The sequence below is a fragment of the Ambystoma mexicanum genome, chromosome 6q (assembly GCF_040938575.1).
Source record: "Ambystoma mexicanum isolate Mex_15411 chromosome 6q, UKY_AmexF1_1, whole genome shotgun sequence".
In the NCBI taxonomy this organism is placed as follows: domain Eukaryota; kingdom Metazoa; phylum Chordata; class Amphibia; order Caudata; family Ambystomatidae; genus Ambystoma; species Ambystoma mexicanum.
The window spans coordinates 900,516,560-900,533,142 of record NC_090937.1 but is presented as its reverse complement, the minus strand read 5'-3'; positions in this window follow the sequence as shown (position 1 = coordinate 900,533,142).

The following is a 16,583-nucleotide window of genomic DNA, read 5'->3' as shown; positions in this document are numbered from 1 at the left end:
GGCGTGTACGTTCACCAATCACACGCTTTGTCACTCCTGCGTGTAGATCCATTTTCACCAATCACACGCTTTGTCACTTCTACGTGTACATCCATTTTCACCAATCACACGCTTTGACACTGGGACGTGTCACGCAACAATTTCCTGCACGTGCAGGTGACTATAGGCGCGCATATGCTGTTGACGGGTCTTTGCTGACGTGTGGGATTTCACTACCTATCAGGCTGTCCACGCGTTCACACACGAGAGACCACGCTCCTGGCCAGGAGGCGAAATTACTGCCCCCCAGAGCCCTGAGCACGCTCCCACCTGCCATCTGCTGCTGCCTGACTGCCTGCTGGCCACGTGCCCCACAGTGCTGGTGGGTGGGGGTGTTGGGAGACATGGGTGGGAGCCTGGTGGAGGGTGCCCGTGCACTGGTGGGGGTGGTGGGAGACATGGGTGGGGGCTTGGTGGAGAGTGCCCCTGGTGGCGGGGGGTGGGGGTGGTGGGAGACATGGGTGGGGGCCTGGTGGAGGCTGCCCCTGGTGGCGGGAGGGTGGGGGTGGTGGGAGACATGAGTGGGGGCCTGGTGGAGGCTGCCCCTGCACTGCTGGGGGGGTGGGGGTGCAGGGGGACATGAGCAGGTGTGCAGGGTAGTCCCCTGTTTTGTAGGCTGCCTGCAGGGGCCGTGGAGGGTGTACAGGGAACACCTGTGAGGACCCACCCAGCCTAATCGCGTGTGATGATTCCCACGCACCCCTGTAATACACGTACCCTGGCTAATCGCGTGTATAACTTCACGCGTACCCCTGTAATACACGTACCCTGGCCAATCGCGTGTTAAACTTCCCGCGTACCCCTGTAATACACGTACCCTAGCCAATCGCGTGTTAAACTTCCCGCGTACCCCTGTAATACACGTACCCTGGCTAATCGCGTGTTAAACTTCCCGCGTACCCCTGTAATACACTTACCCTGGCTAATCGCGTGTTAAACTTCCCGCGTACCCCTGTAATACACATACCCTGGCCAATCGCGTGTTAAACTTCCCGCGTACCCCTGTAATACTCGTACCCTGGCTAATCGCGTGTATGACTTCACGTGTACCCCTGTAATACACTTACCCTGGCTAATCGCGTGTTAAACTTCCCGCGTACCCCTGTAATACACGTACCCTGGCCAATCGCGTGTATGACTTCACGTGTACCCCTGTAATACACGTACCCTGGCTAATCGCGTGTATGACTTCACGTGTACCCCTGTAATACACGTACCCTGGCCAATCGCGTGTTGAACTTCCCGCGTACCCCTGTAATACACTTACCCTGGCTAATCGCGTGTTGAAATTCCCGCGTACCCCTGTAATACACTTACCCTGGCTAATCGCGTGTTAAACTTCCCGCGTACCCCTGTAATACACTTACCCTGGCTAATCGCGTGTTAAACTTCCCGCGTACCCCTGTAATACACGTACCCTGGCCAATCGCGTGTTAAACTTCCCGCGTACCCCTGTAATACTCGTACCCTGGCTAATCGCGTGTATGACTTCACGTGTACCCCTGTAATACACTTACCCTGGCTAATCGCGTGTTAAACTTCCCGCGTACCCCTGTAATACACGTACCCTGGCCAATCGCGTGTTAAACTTCCCGCGTACCCCTGTAATACTCGTACCCTGGCCAATCGCGTGTATGACTTCACGTGTACCCCTGTAATACACTTACCCTGGCTAATCGCGTGTTAAACTTCCCGCGTACCCCTGTAATACATGTACCCTGGCCAATCGCGTGTATGACTTCACGTGTACCCCTGTAATACACGTACCCTGGCTAATCGCGTGTATGACTTCACGTGTACCCCTGTAATACACGTACCCTGGCCAATCGCGTGTTGAACTTCCCGCGTACCCCTGTAATACACGTACCCTGGCTAATCGCGTGTATGACTTCACGTGTACCCCTGTAATACACGTACCCTGGCCAATCGCGTGTTAAACTTCCCGCGTACCCCTGTAATACACGTACCCTGGCTAATCGCGTGTTGAACTTCCCGCGTACCCCTGTAATACACTTACCCTGGCTAATCGCGTGTTAAACTTCCCGCGTACCCCTGTAATACACTTACCCTGGCTAATCGCGTGTTAAACTTCCCGCGTACCCCTGTAATACACGTACCCTGGCTAATCGCGTGTTAAACTTCCCGTGTACCCCTGTAATACACGTACCCTGGCTAATCGCGTGTATGACTTCACGTGTACCCCTGATATGCACGTTACCCGCTTTGCGTTCCTTGTTTGGCTGCCCTGTAAACTGGTCCAGGGTTAGCGCAGCCCTTTGCGATGATTTAGCGATTTTGCTGGCTTTTCCTTGCGCGAGGGCGTTCTTGGGGGCGTTACTGGCGCTGCTGCAGGGTCGCTGCGATACTCTGCGCCACGGCTGGTTTGGGAGCATGAAATCCATGAATACGCTGTGCGCGGAAATCGGTTTTATCGCACGTGCCTGGCGCAGTCAATCGGACGCGGACACTCTGCGCCAGCCGCTTGCGACACTTTTCTGCGAAATTCTATGAATTACCCTGTTTGTATTTGTTTTCTGCTATAAAATAGAGAGCTAATTGGAACCACTTGGAATCTTCATTGGGCCTCATTCCGAGTTCGGAGGTAACCACGCAGCTATTTGCGGCATGGCTGCCTCTGAACTCGTCCAAACTCCGGCCTGGTTAATGGAGTAATTACCGGTCCATTCCGAGGTCGGAGGGACCGGTAATTCCCCATTCACCAGGGCCATTCCCCATTCCCATTTGAGCCCCCATAGGGACATGATAGTATCTTTCTTTTTACTGCTCTACTTCTGCAATGGTTTCGGTAATGAAAGGTTTAAACATAAATATGCAATGTATGTTTTTAGTCATTATATTGTTTATATTGGTTCATTTGTGATATTGCCGCAATGCATTATGGGGCTTGTAGACTGCTTCAATCAGGACAACGGGTGATACTTATCACATAACTGTGTAAGTATTTCTCTCACTTGCAACCCTATCCTTTCTGACCACCGTGCTTCTATATGGACTTGGCACCCTGATATCTCACCCCCATTCCCGTGCGATATCACATTGTTTTTCAGTCTTCAATATGGCCGCCTACTGTTGAGCCGCCGTATTGCCCTTCCTTTGTGAGTAACACGGCCTATTTAATGGGTGAGTCTGTTTTTGCTGTTTGCCATTGTGAGCTGTGTCTGGGTGGAATACTGCTTTTGCTGTTCAACTTGAGAGATGTGTTTTTTTGGTGTTTCTTTTGCTGTTGCTTGACTCTAGGTAAGCTACACGTGTAATACTACTGAGCTCTTGGCTGCTAATTACAGTAACTTTTTCGTACCGACGATCGTGTACCAGTTAGTCCTTCCAATATTAACAGTGAAGGAGGTATATGAATGGGTTGTTAGTCCACCACGGGATATTACATTTGTTGCCCTGATCGTTTATATATACAGTTGGTTGTGCATGCCATGTCACTGTTCATGATATTGGATATTACGGGGTGTAATACTCACTGGTGTTGCTGGGCGCATTTCTAAGAAGAAAAAGGGTGTGTAATGGTTGCAGACGAGATGATTGAGTGACCTTTTGGAAACAAGGTTTGTTCCGTTTGTATTTAATTCTAGGTAACGTTGATACGGTTCTGTGATCTACAAATTGAATCATGGTTTTCTTGCTAATCCCTGTTACAGTCTTTTTGGATCTGGCCTGGACTGAAGGTAATTAATGGAAACGAGACCCGTTCTCTTTGGCTTTTCATTTCAATTATAAGCTAGTCATCACCCATACTAATGTTTGGGTGTATGCTTTTTTGTCTCTGCAGCGTCCTTCACAGAATATTGGGGTGACTTATTGCACCTGTGACATCAGTAGATGCATCTTTTAATTGGTGCATATGGTGTAGTCTACATTTTCAGCACACCGTTGAAGAAATTACACAGTGAAGGTAATTTCAATAGTTAATTTGCTGAAATTTTGTGAGGTTGGCGTGACTAGTTTGGTCTTCCTTCTTTCCCCCACGCTCCAGGAATTTAAACTGCAGTGTGGGTTTATACATCTAGTACTTCTTTGACCGATGCCTTAAGATCCTGCCTTTCTCTTTTGCATTTTAGGTACATCCATTTATGTGATGTGAAAAAATGACCCTTTGTACACAGTGTTGAAGCAGTTTACAACATTTTTTACTGAAGTTTTCCCCTGAAGAATGTTCACCCTGTTGAGGTGTCGGAAGAACAGAAACATGTCAGCAATTTTTGTAACACATGTAGAATGTTTAAAGTTTTAGCAGAGTGTCTTTTGTGTTGATAAGTGTTAGGAGTTTGTTCAGACGATATGTCTAGGTATTAGGTTTTTTGTTCCACTGTGTTTTGATGTTTTTGGGTCGATTTATGTTTTTACTTGAACTTGCTTTGTTCTGAATAAATGTATATATTATTTTTGATACGTTGTAGCATACAGTCTATTTTTTATGGACTTAGTGTGCCGGGTAATCTGGGATCCTATGGTGCACGGTCAAGTCCTTGAGTACATTTTTCATTTCTATCTCCTTTATATAAACATATAGATTTCCCCTGCCGGTGGAGATAGTATTCTTTTTTGTGTATGCTAAGGGTATTATACGCCTATTTATAACACAGGTAGGTCCTAGGGACCAGAAAGTTTTTCGAACAATGCAAAGGGTCTTGAGTTTGATCCTTGCAGCCACAGGGAGCCAGTGAATGAATTTCAGCGGCAGAAAGGTGCAGTCCCTGGGCTTGAGGCCAAGGATAAGTCCTGCGATAATGTGCTAAAGTTCTACACTCAGTCTACCCCAAAACAGCCCTTTTAAGGACTACTTATCATATAAAAATACACAAATACAATAAATAATAAAAAAAAAAATTTATATAGCCACGGCTACAGTTCATTGACTTTTATCATAACTGTGGTTACAGAAAAGTCAGTTGACAAGGGACTGATTTCAAGTTTATACTACAATCCAACTTAAATGATCAATACAGAACAATACTACTCATGTACTTATGTAAAGTAACTGAAAAATAACAGTAAACCAGATAGGCAAACATTGCACACCCACACAACATAATACAATAAGTGAGAATACACAACCTAAAATACATTGTATGGTGCATCTAAAACTTGTTTACAATTGCTCCTTTTATATTAATGTTGTTAAACTATGTTCTTCTATCTTTCTCCAAAGTCAAACGTGCTCAAAAGTCTGAAAACACAAATCCAAAATAAAAAAAAAACTCTATAATATCTACCAGGTCACTGACCATGGCCTTTGGCACACTGCTTCTGTGATGCAGTTGCTATGAGATGTCGGCTATTCGCGGATATAGCCGACGCTATGGAAAGCTTTGTGTACCAAACTCGGTCCCTTTACCCCCTCCAACTCCTAAATTTGACTCAGTGTAATCTAGCCATCCCCCACATCTACCCTGACGGCATCTGTATGTTTTTTTTTACCTGAAAACAGCTTTTTACTGCGTTTCATTTTCCCATAACCTCGGCTATAGATGTGAATATCTCTTGCATCGAGAGAAAAACAAAATGCACCATGTGAGCTATAACTATAATTTTTGTGGATGAGGGCACCCCCTTCTCTGTCAATTTTTAAATAACAAATGCATGGAATAACCCCAAACCATGCATGCATCTTGAGTCAACGCTTCATGCCCAAGTTGTTAGGGACCTGGTCCAAATCTGTCCAGCGTTTTGGGCTGTGGACTTTGACAAAAATTGCCCTTTTTGCCTGTGGAGAAAATGATGGGAAGTAGGCCGCCCTTTTGCAAAAAAACTTTTTTTTTATGCTTATTAACCTTTTTATTTTTTAACAAATATTTACTAAACATTGCAGTATGTGGGGCACGCAGACTTTTAATCACTTTTGAAATTTCGGCCAAATCCGTTACTTGAATCAAAAGTTATTAACAGTTGAATTTTAAGGGGTTCCTATGAGTCTTCGACTAACCTTAACAATAGGGCAGCGACCACCGCCCTATAATAATGTTAAACGAGGAATATTTCAAAACCTATATACAGGGCAGCAACATTATGACACATCTTCAGTTATAAAAACTGTTGGCATATTATTGTTAAGTTGCCTTGCCTGATGTCTACTGTCAGTTGCTTGTTGAGTCCTGAAACATGGCTTAAGCGTGCAAGCTCTGGACAGTGGCCCACGGTCCCATCATGATGGCATAGTGGTCCCTAGGCCAGGCTGCACACCAGGTCCACTGGCTATTTTGGGTGGCTATAAAAGACCTATGTCATGTCTTAACTCTGTGTCTCAGAGAATTCAACCATAAGCTGCTCAACAAGTATGCACTGCTCAATGTGGCGCACGTCAGTGTGTGCTGCAAAACATTACAGTTCCTTCATGTATTTTACAAAAGCAGTTTTTAATAAATACAGTGTTGAAACATCATGAAACACTTATCAAAAACTATTGGAATTCAGTGAAGTATGTCATAACTTACATACAGGGCAGCAACATTATGATACATATTTAATTATGAAAATAGTTCAAAATTTGTGAAAACATTGTTCAAGGATTATTATTAAGTTGCCTTCCCCGAAGTCTATAGTTAGTTGCTTGGTGAGGCCTGAAAAATGGCTGAAGCACATGCATAAGGATTGCGGCCACTGTCCATGTGCACAAGCTCTGGACAGTGGACCACGGGCCCATTATGATGGCATAGTGATCCATAGGCCAGCCCGCACACAAGGTCAACTGTCTGTTTTGGGTGTTACGAGACCTGTGGCATGTCTTAACCTCATGGCCCAGCGAATTCAGCCATAAGTTGCTCCCCAAGTATGCACTGCTCAATGTGACACACATCAGTCTGTGCTGCAAAACATTATAGTTCCTATTTTAAAAGAGGAGGTTTTACTAAATGCAATGTTGAAACATCCAGAAAAATACAGCCAAAAAAAGCGTAATTACCTATAGCCTCCTGATGGAGGTAAATTAACACAGGTGTCACAAATGAAAGCACAGGTGATCCCATTCCACTCCAGAGGTCTACATAAGGCACACCCCTACCCCAAATACTGTATCCAAAACCATGCTGCCACTAGTCATTGTGAGCTGGGATAGTCTGCTGCTCATGCTGTGTCTGGAAGTAAAGAGGCAGGACAACCAGACCAGGGCACAGGGAGTACAGGTGGCGGGGGGAGGAGGAGGAAACCCCAAGCAAGGTGTGCACCGATCGCCAGGCTCAGGGCCTCATCCTGGACCTTCAATGACAGCCAGTTGGTCACCCTGTACCGCCTCAACAAGGAGACCATAACCGTGCTGCTCACCCCAATACAAGACAACATGGGAGCAGGATCAACATCCGGACAGCTGTGCCCCCACTGCTGAAGCTAGTGAAGCTAGTGTCCATCCTACAATTCCTTGGAACTGGCACCTTCTAGCACTTCATGGTCATCATGCATGGCATGGCACAGCCCACATTCTGTGCAGTGTTGGACCAAGAGCTGGAAGCCCTCCATCAGCAAGTGCATTGCCACATCTCACTGACTACCACCCCAGCCCAGATCAATGCCATGAAGCCACAGTTCTATGCCGTTGCCCAAATGCCAAATGTGATTGCAGCCCTGGACTGTACCCATGTTGCGTTGGTGGCCTCCAGGCACAGGAAGCAGTGTACACTAAATGCAAGCACTACCACTCCCTGAATGTGCAGGTGACCTGCAACCCCAACCTGTACATCATCCACTGCTGTGCCTGCTATCCTGGTTCCACCCAAAATTTCATGATTTTACGGAACAGCAAACTGCACGGATGCATGGAGAAGCACAGAAGACAATGGACGTAGATAGTGGGTGAGTAGAATTGCCTGCCCACATGTGCAGCGAAGCACCTGGCCAAACGGGGTGGGGATGCCAATAACTTCCCAAACCGTGGCATGACAAGCGAATGCAATAGACGTGCCTGCCTACCGATTACACCAGCATCACAGTATAGCCCAGCGAGCATGCACATGTCAGACATACCTCGATGCCGAAGCTGATCTACACATACAATAGCAACTAGTAACACAAACATGAATACAGGTACCATAATGCAACATGCGCAATCCAAAGCAATGCTGTCAAACGGCCACATCATATCACATAATGGAAACCCTGCCAGTAGCACAGCCATTCACCCATGTAAGCCCAGCCCGCAATGCTGACCTGGTGGCCCCAGAATCCTAGTGAGGGCCAATGGGAAACCTAGCATGCCATATCACATGAAAAATAAACGGCCACATAGCAATCAACATGTCAGCTGCACAGGTCTCTGACAGACACCTTGCGTAACAACTGCTGCTGGGGAATAGAGTGCATGTGAAGTGAAAACAATGCATTATACGAGTGAGACAGCATGCACAGACATTGCAGACACATGCCACAAAATGAGGCCCATATGCATGCACATGATGTCCATTGCCCTGATACTGTGTAAAGCAACCCCCACACATTGAACTGTCACTGATGTCTGTGCCTCCCCCAATGTAGGTGACTCTGAATACCCACAGCTGTCCTGGCTAATGGCCCCTGTGCGAGATCCACAAACACTGCAGGATAGTTCCTACAACCACACTCACAGCAGGACCTGTATGTGCATCGAGTGTACCTTCGGCCTCCTGAAGCAATGTTTCCGCTGGCTCAACCGCACTGGTGGAACCCTGATGTATAAACCAGAGAAAGTGGGTAACACTGTGCCTGTGTGTGCCATGCTGCATAATCTCTGCCTGAGAATAAATGTACTGCAAGCCCCTGATGTGGACATGCTCCCCCTCCCCCCCTCGAGGATGGGGATGTAGTGCCTGTGGCAGAGGGAAATGCATGCATTGCCAGAGATGACATGCAGGACGGGAGACTGGCTCACCATGGACTGATAGACAATTTCAATTGATATATTCACATGGCACATGCCATGCATCACTGTCAGACACTCATGTCAATCAATAAACACAGCAATGACATAATCAGGAATGTCCATGCATTAATGAAATTCAACTATTTTACTGAAATTATGTGCACTGACTATCCCACCTGCCACCACCCACCATCAACTCCCCAGCACATTATCCCCCCTTCCACCGCCCACCACCAACTCCCCAGCACACTATCCGCCTCTCACCACCCACCACCAACTCCCCAGTACAATATCCCCTCTATCAACACCCACCACCAACTCCCCAGAACACTATCCCCCCGGTCACCAACCACCACCAACTCCCCAGCATACTATCCCCATTGCCAATACACAACACAACCTCTGCAGCTCAGCTACCAAGGCAAAATGTGTCTCAGTGTTATTTGCATCCATAAATTTGCTCCAAACATTGGGGTCTTGAGTTATCAACTTGAGGTGACTTGCGCCCTTAAAGGCGTTGCATGCTCGTGAAGGTACGGAGTCTATCCCCTACCCCGTTATGTTACGAGAAAATGAAACGTATTCTTCACATATTTAGCAGTGCCACCATAGTAAAGGCAAATTCTGGTACAATTGTTGTAAGTAAGTCTTGATGTTTTTAATATAACATAGTAGCCCTTGAATGAGACATGTGTTTCGGCAATTTCTATACCTTTTTAAAACAGGGCTATTGGAAGGTTCATTGATCGTTTGTTATTTTCAAAACATTAACACATATGCAAAAACAAAAACAAAAACAATATAACTGGTGATATAGTTAAAAAAAATATCATTCATAAGTACAGTAATTCCAAAATAACAAGGCTGAACGGGGTGGATGTTTAGGAAATGAACAAATCAGAAAAAAAAAACAGTAATAGGGAAAGAGAAACCAGAAATCTATGCGTTAGTGAGTTCTAAACATCTTCTGTATGTTTAATCTCATAGTATCACTTTACTTCATGAGAAGATATGTTTCTTACCAATGCCTGTTTGTATTTCTGGTAAGTCTGTTTGTGGTCATATGGGTAGGTTGCACGGTTATTACGGGTTAAATCCCGCCGGCCATCAGCCACCACAACCTCCCCAGCACACTATGCCTTGCCACTACGACCTTGCTAATACACACCAAAAAAACTGCTGCTCAGCTACAAATGCAAAATGTGTCTCAGTGTTATTTGCATCCATAGCCTCTTTCCCCCATGCCAGCCACTGGTTATCTTGAGCACAAATGGTGCTGGGACCGGCGCCTGAGTGTACACTGCTGTGATCCGTCAGTGGGAGTCATAGAACTGCAAGCTATGGAGCCGGGCCCCCAGATATTCTGGAATGTGACCTCTGGCAGTTGGCCTCTGCCAGCGCCGGGACGCCTTTGGTCAACTCCCCGACCCTCTGACCATACACTATCAGGGCGGCAGTACAGGCAGCTGCCTCCACCTGGTTGCTTCTGATGGCCTGCACAATCCAGCAGGTGGCCCCTTGCAGGCATTTACGCATCACCTGCAGTTGTTCAGAATGGGTATACCCAATTGCCTCCATCTCCCTCTGTCACCTCTCCACCTCCTCCATCCTTTACAGCACAGTGTTGCTTGGTGGTGTGTGCCGGATGGGAGTGAGGCTGCGCAATGGCTCTGGGCTGTAGGCAGGGATGCCATAAGATGGGGTGTTGATGTCTGCCTCAGGTGTCTGGACACGCTGGAGGTGGTGAGGGCTTCCAGAGGTTTGTGGGCCTTCTGCAGGCGGTGACACTGGGCTGATGGCCCCTGTGTCTCTACATTCGCCCTGCCTGGAGGTGTTGCCTCAGTGTCTGTCTCAGAAGCTGCAGGACTGAATGCAGTGGGCCTTGAGGTGCTTCTGGTAGGCTGTGGTGTTGCCAGAGGCTTGGCCTTGCAGGATTGTGGCCATCAACCTAGGTGTAGACTGTGCACCTTTTTGGGGTGGTGTTGGATGACATTGATGGCCTGGATTCACCACTCCCAGATGGTCCTCCTGTGATGTCTCTGGGGATGCTTGAGTGCCTCTAAGGGACATAGGACATTTTTTCAGGTATGGTTTTAACACATGTGTTGGCATACCAGACACATTTGCGATGGTACAGAGTGGGACCCCGCACATTCTGTCAGATTGGTATGGTTAGTCAGGGGATATTGCATGTGGGGATGGTTGCAGCAATGAGTGTGTGACACATGGCATGTTGGCCCTTAATCTGTCTGTGTAGGTGCAGGGTGTCCTAGCTTGGCCAGTGATGTATGGCTTGCATGCTTGTGGTCCATCATGCCCCCACATCCCCTCCCCGGGTGGCACACACCTTGTGGGAGTGGGTGTGGTGGATTACTCTATGGTACTGACATGGCTCTATGGGAAACTGCTGTGTCGTCAGCAGTCTTGGACTGTGGTCTACTGTGTTTGGCTAGCTGCACCCATGTCAGTGTAGGGGAACGTGTACTTCCATGTGGCTTGTCTGCCATACCAACATGGGGCAGACCAACTGTGCCCACAACCTGTTAGTGTGACAGCTGCACAGTGTTGTGGTTGATTACAAGCCATGATCCCGCTGGCACAGGGTGCACTAGCAGGGTTGTGGTGTGCATGGCACTTTATAGGTCCCTTGCCACCCCTTCAAGCTGCTGTAACGCTCAGGGGTGCCCTTGGTGCCCTACCCCATGGCCGCTGTGGAGTTTGGCTGATGTGCCACCCCAACATCTTACCCTTTTTGCATGCCCACCACGGCAGCCATTTCAGCTGCCGCAGTGAAAATTACTTACGGTTTCATGTCGGCGTGCAATACGCACACCGATGTGAAAATGAATGTAAACCAAACCCCGGGCCGTGAGAGGGGACCTCCCCCTCACATAGCCCGGAGGTTGGATTAAAGTTTTGTGCAATACCACTACAGAGGTAATGTCAAGGACGAGATAGCTCGTCCTTGCCATTAAAGAGGTTAATCCGTTGCTGTTCTACTTCATCACTTCCACCATTGTTGTCATTGTGCACACAAGTCTTTTGCCTCTGTTGCACTTCACGGGTGTACTGATCCTTCTACTGTTCATAAGGGTGAGGCTTGGAGTTAAGTGTTGCTATGTAGAGCAACTTAGTGTGCTTGGCATGCTCAGCGATTGGTCCGATGTCACATGACATCATCATTGCTCTCTCGACTACAGGAGCAAGCAGAGCTCCTTTACGAGGATAAAGAAAGAAAAATAAACACTGCCATTGCACTCTGTCTTACATGGAGTAAGGCGCAGCGACCACTAGTTCCTAGTGCTCATATCTCCCACTGCCATTGCACTGTTCACAGCGCTGTAGCCACTAGCTGACAATCAAACGCTGAACAAACCTAAACTAATGTACAGCCTCCACAATGCCAAATTTTCTCAGTTGTAGCATTGTATAATCAGGCATATTATTGCCATTGGCCACAGGCAGTGCTTTAAGTGGCAGAGCCCAGCCAGCCCTGTGCTCTGGCAGACTTTAAAAAAGTGGGGCTGAGCCTAGTGGGCCCCGGTCCCACTAGGCCACAGCAAGACACATTATCCCGTCACAGCCGCAGCCGCCATTCTCAGGAAGTTGCAGTTTGTGCGACGCTTTGGCTGGCTGGCATTTCTGTCAGTCACTGTAACTTCCTCTCAGGACCCCTTGCCAGTCTTACAAACCTCGCCAAGGTTCACAAGAGGAAGTTGCAGTAACAGGCCAGCCTGAAAGGGTGCACAATGTTGGTCTGACTTACTTGCTTCACACACTCTATGATACCCTGCCTAGTGCAACGAACACGAGAAGCAACTTCTGCAACCACTGCAAGGTAAGTGACTTGCAGTTTCAACTGGTCGAGGCAAACTTGTCAATTAAGTGTTCACCTCACCCAGCTGAAACTGCAACAGACACATATGTTGCTCTTGCCCCTTCCTTAAATCTCATCCCTGTGCCGTTTTCTCTTTTCTTTTCTAGAATTGTCACTTGCCCCTGTTTCCTCTTGTTTTCACTCGCTCTATTTTGCGTATTTCCCTTTCTTTCATTGTCTTGCTTGTGTTTCCTTGAAAGTATTGTGTCTATACAGGGTATTAACCCTTCATCAGTTCCTTGCCTCAGCACTTCAGCACAGTGTTGCTTAAAGTGCGCAAACCTCATTCATTTCAGCAGACGCACACAGTTTAAAGCGCGTATAGCTGTGCGCAATGAGCCATGAAGGAGGACATGGGTAAAAGGAGGACCACATTAATGCTGATCAAGAGTAAATGCCCTTTGACCTCCACACTGCAAGCCAGGCTAAGCATCAGAGGCGGACAACACTAATGCGAACACGCACAGCACAGCGATATAAGCATACAGATTATATGCTCTTTCACTTCCGGTAGAACATCCTCTGGGAATATACCAGATGTGGATGCATCCGGGGCAGGGTATTTTTGAGGGGAGTCTCTCCAGCATCAGATCCAATATTGTCTGGATAAATGTGGTAAAATGTTCAGACAAACTGTCTGCTGTGTCCGTTCACTGCGGCACCGCTCACGGTCACGGTTGAGAGAAACATGAAACAATCACAAATTCCATCTGTGCATGAGCTCTCAAAACTGTTGTGCGCATCTCTGTGCCCCATTCCTTTCAAATGGCAATTTCTGATAACACTCTGACCTCAGTAGTGTATCACAGGTCTGGCCTGGCAAACGCGATGCCTAGATATTTCCACTAACTACAGAATGTCCCATTGGTTCCAAGCGTGCAATGTTTCTCTGGTTGCATGGACACACAGGGACCAGTCCAAATGACCTGCTGACCTACAGAGCTGTGGCTGTTAACAAAAGCCCTGCAATTACAAATCCCTTGCCGCCCGCTACAAAAAAGAAATCACATTAGCCAAAGCTGCATCATACAACTCCAGAATTACTAGCGCTCATTCTGAGGCGAAGGAACTATTCGCTATCTACAAAGAGCTTGCCTGCCCACCAACCAATACTCAGGAAACAGTCAAAGACGAAACATGGTGTAATAATATACAAACAGCCATGTTACTCAAAATAGACACACTCAAAGAGAAAATAAAAAAACACCTCAGTCCCCTGCCTATGACCAAGCCCCCCCAAAGCCCAGCTCTCGTTCATGACAGCAAAGACTCTAAAGCCTTCGCCTTCAGACCAGTCACTGACTCAGAAGTCACAGCCATCATGGAACGCATCAAGCCCTCCTCATGCAAGGGCGACATTTGCCCCGCAGCATTCATCAAAGAGTGCAGAGAACCACTAGCACCACTGATTACAGCCATCATTAATGCTTCTCTCTCCACCGGCATAGTCCCCCCTGCTCTCAAAGAAGCCTGGGTCCGCCCATTACTCAAAAAACCTTCACTTGACCCGGACATGCCCAATAATTATAGACCCATAACAACCGTCCCATTCCTGCTTAAGATACTGGACAAAGCAGCATACCTTCAGATACAACAATTTCTGGAAGAAAACCACATCCTGGGCAAGGGACAATCAGGTTTCCGGCCAAGGCATGGAACCGAAAACCACCCTACTCGACCTAAAAATGCAAATTGAACAAACCACAGACAAAGGCAAACCAGCCCTACTCTTGCTGCTTGACCTATCTACAGCCTTCGATCTGGTAGATCACATGACCCTATGCAGACACCTCAAGAAGGCAGCTCACTTCTCACAACAAGCTACCAAATGGATCACCTCCTTCCTTGAGGGAAGGCTAATGAGGGTATTCTCAGACCAAGCATGCGCCACCCTCACAACCATCCATTGTGGAGTTCCGCAGGGTTCCTGCACGTCACCGACTCTCTACAACATTTTTACCCTGCCTCTCTTCAACGACCTCGATGATCACGGCATAACTTACACCAATTATGCCGATGATACGCATCTCCATGGCATCTAACAGCATGTCCGACCTTTTCAAAGTCTGCAAGGAACTGGCCAACCCTACTGCAGCCGCATCCTCTACTGCACCCACCCAGGCCCTTTGCTCGGCCCTAGCGGCACACTTCACCACCAAAGCACATCCTGTCCTATCGTTTTTCTTCACCCCTTCCTGCACCAACATCTCTTAGGGCCGCCCCCATGCCTCCCCCTCCTCTGCTTTCCTCCCAGTCCCCTGTCACACCTGTTAGGCAGAATCATATGCAGTACCCTTTGGTAACACGACACACAATTAAGACTACAAGTGACAGTACAAATTCACCTTTTGTACACGCCTGTACTACACAGTAAATTGGTAGCAATGGCTGAGCAGCCAGACTTATCTCAAGAGTAAAGAGAGCAATATCAATAGTTACACAAAGGACAGCAATTACTATGGTTCAAACAAACACTGACTCAAGGTTTCTGAGTCAAAGAATAAACATTTATTTACACATCAGTTATAAAACATTTCGCTATTATCAAGCAGTTGAAAAATCACACCCAATAGATTCTGGACAAGTTAGGCTCAAAATGAAGTGTGAGCAAAATGGTGCTCCAGTAATTTAAAAGGGAGGGAAAGACAAAGTTAGTTAGAAGTTGAACAGCACCAACAAGTGAGTAAGCAGGGCAATCTAGAAAAAGTAACTGCAGTGAGAAAATCAAATCAAGAGGCCTGGGCCAAAGTCAATGAACCACAGTCTTTGCAGAGGATCAGACAGTTGAGAGTAGATTGCGGTTAAGTCTTTGCCAAGAGTTCACAACGAAGTTGGTCAGACGAAAAGTTACTTTAAAGAATAGAGAAGGACAAGCCCTCGGATTGGCAAAAGATTTCAAGCACTTTTACCACGGTCGGACGGAATGAACGACCGGATTTGAACAGTACCTTAAATGGAGAAGAAGACTGTAGCTGAGGCAGTCGTTCCTGGCAGGTCCTGCAGGCTCATGGTTCCTGAAGTGACTGCTGGACTGACATGAAGTAGGAAGACTGGAGGGTCCTGCACTGCCCAGGGAGGAAACCAGCAGCAGAGCAAAGCAACAAATAACGGTGCACTCCTTAAAACCCAAGCAGGGTCCGGTCCTCCTGGCTATCCGGTTCACTGTAGCTGTGCACAGCAAATTCAACCAGAGGAGGGAGGCCTGGCTTGCAGATTGGCAAACTGGTTGATCCCACCAGCTCAAGGGGAGAGGATTCCTTGCACCGGAGGTTCAGTCATGGTAGAGGTTCTCTTCTGTCAGCTTCTCTTCGGTTCTCTCGATCCAGTGGCGACTCTGCCTTCTCAGTCCCAGAGACCTGATTTTTATGCAGTTTTCCCCCATTCACACAGCCCGGCTGTCAATCACACAGTAGGGTGGCTGTCCCGACGGGACAGTCACCACAGCCAATCACACAGAGTGCGACATGGGTCTCCAAGGAATTCCTGTGCAGGGAGTCTCAAACCGCTCCCTCACATCCTGTCCCCCTCAGACATTCAGGCGCCTAAGGAGGGCTTCTGTGCAGAAGGCCGCCAAAGGATGGCAAACAAAGGAACCACACCTGGTTTGGCGTGCAGAGTAAAACATGAGAAAGTCTTTTACAAAAAGGAATGGCGAATAAACCCAGCCTGAACCAAATTAAAGTAATTGTGGTCCAGCGGGTTTAAGTTCGAGGCTACTAAAATAGCCCAAGACAGTACCAAGGCTATTTAAATAGACTGCGGTAGGAAAAATAGGGTAGATACCATTGCCACCAGCCAAATCTTAATGAA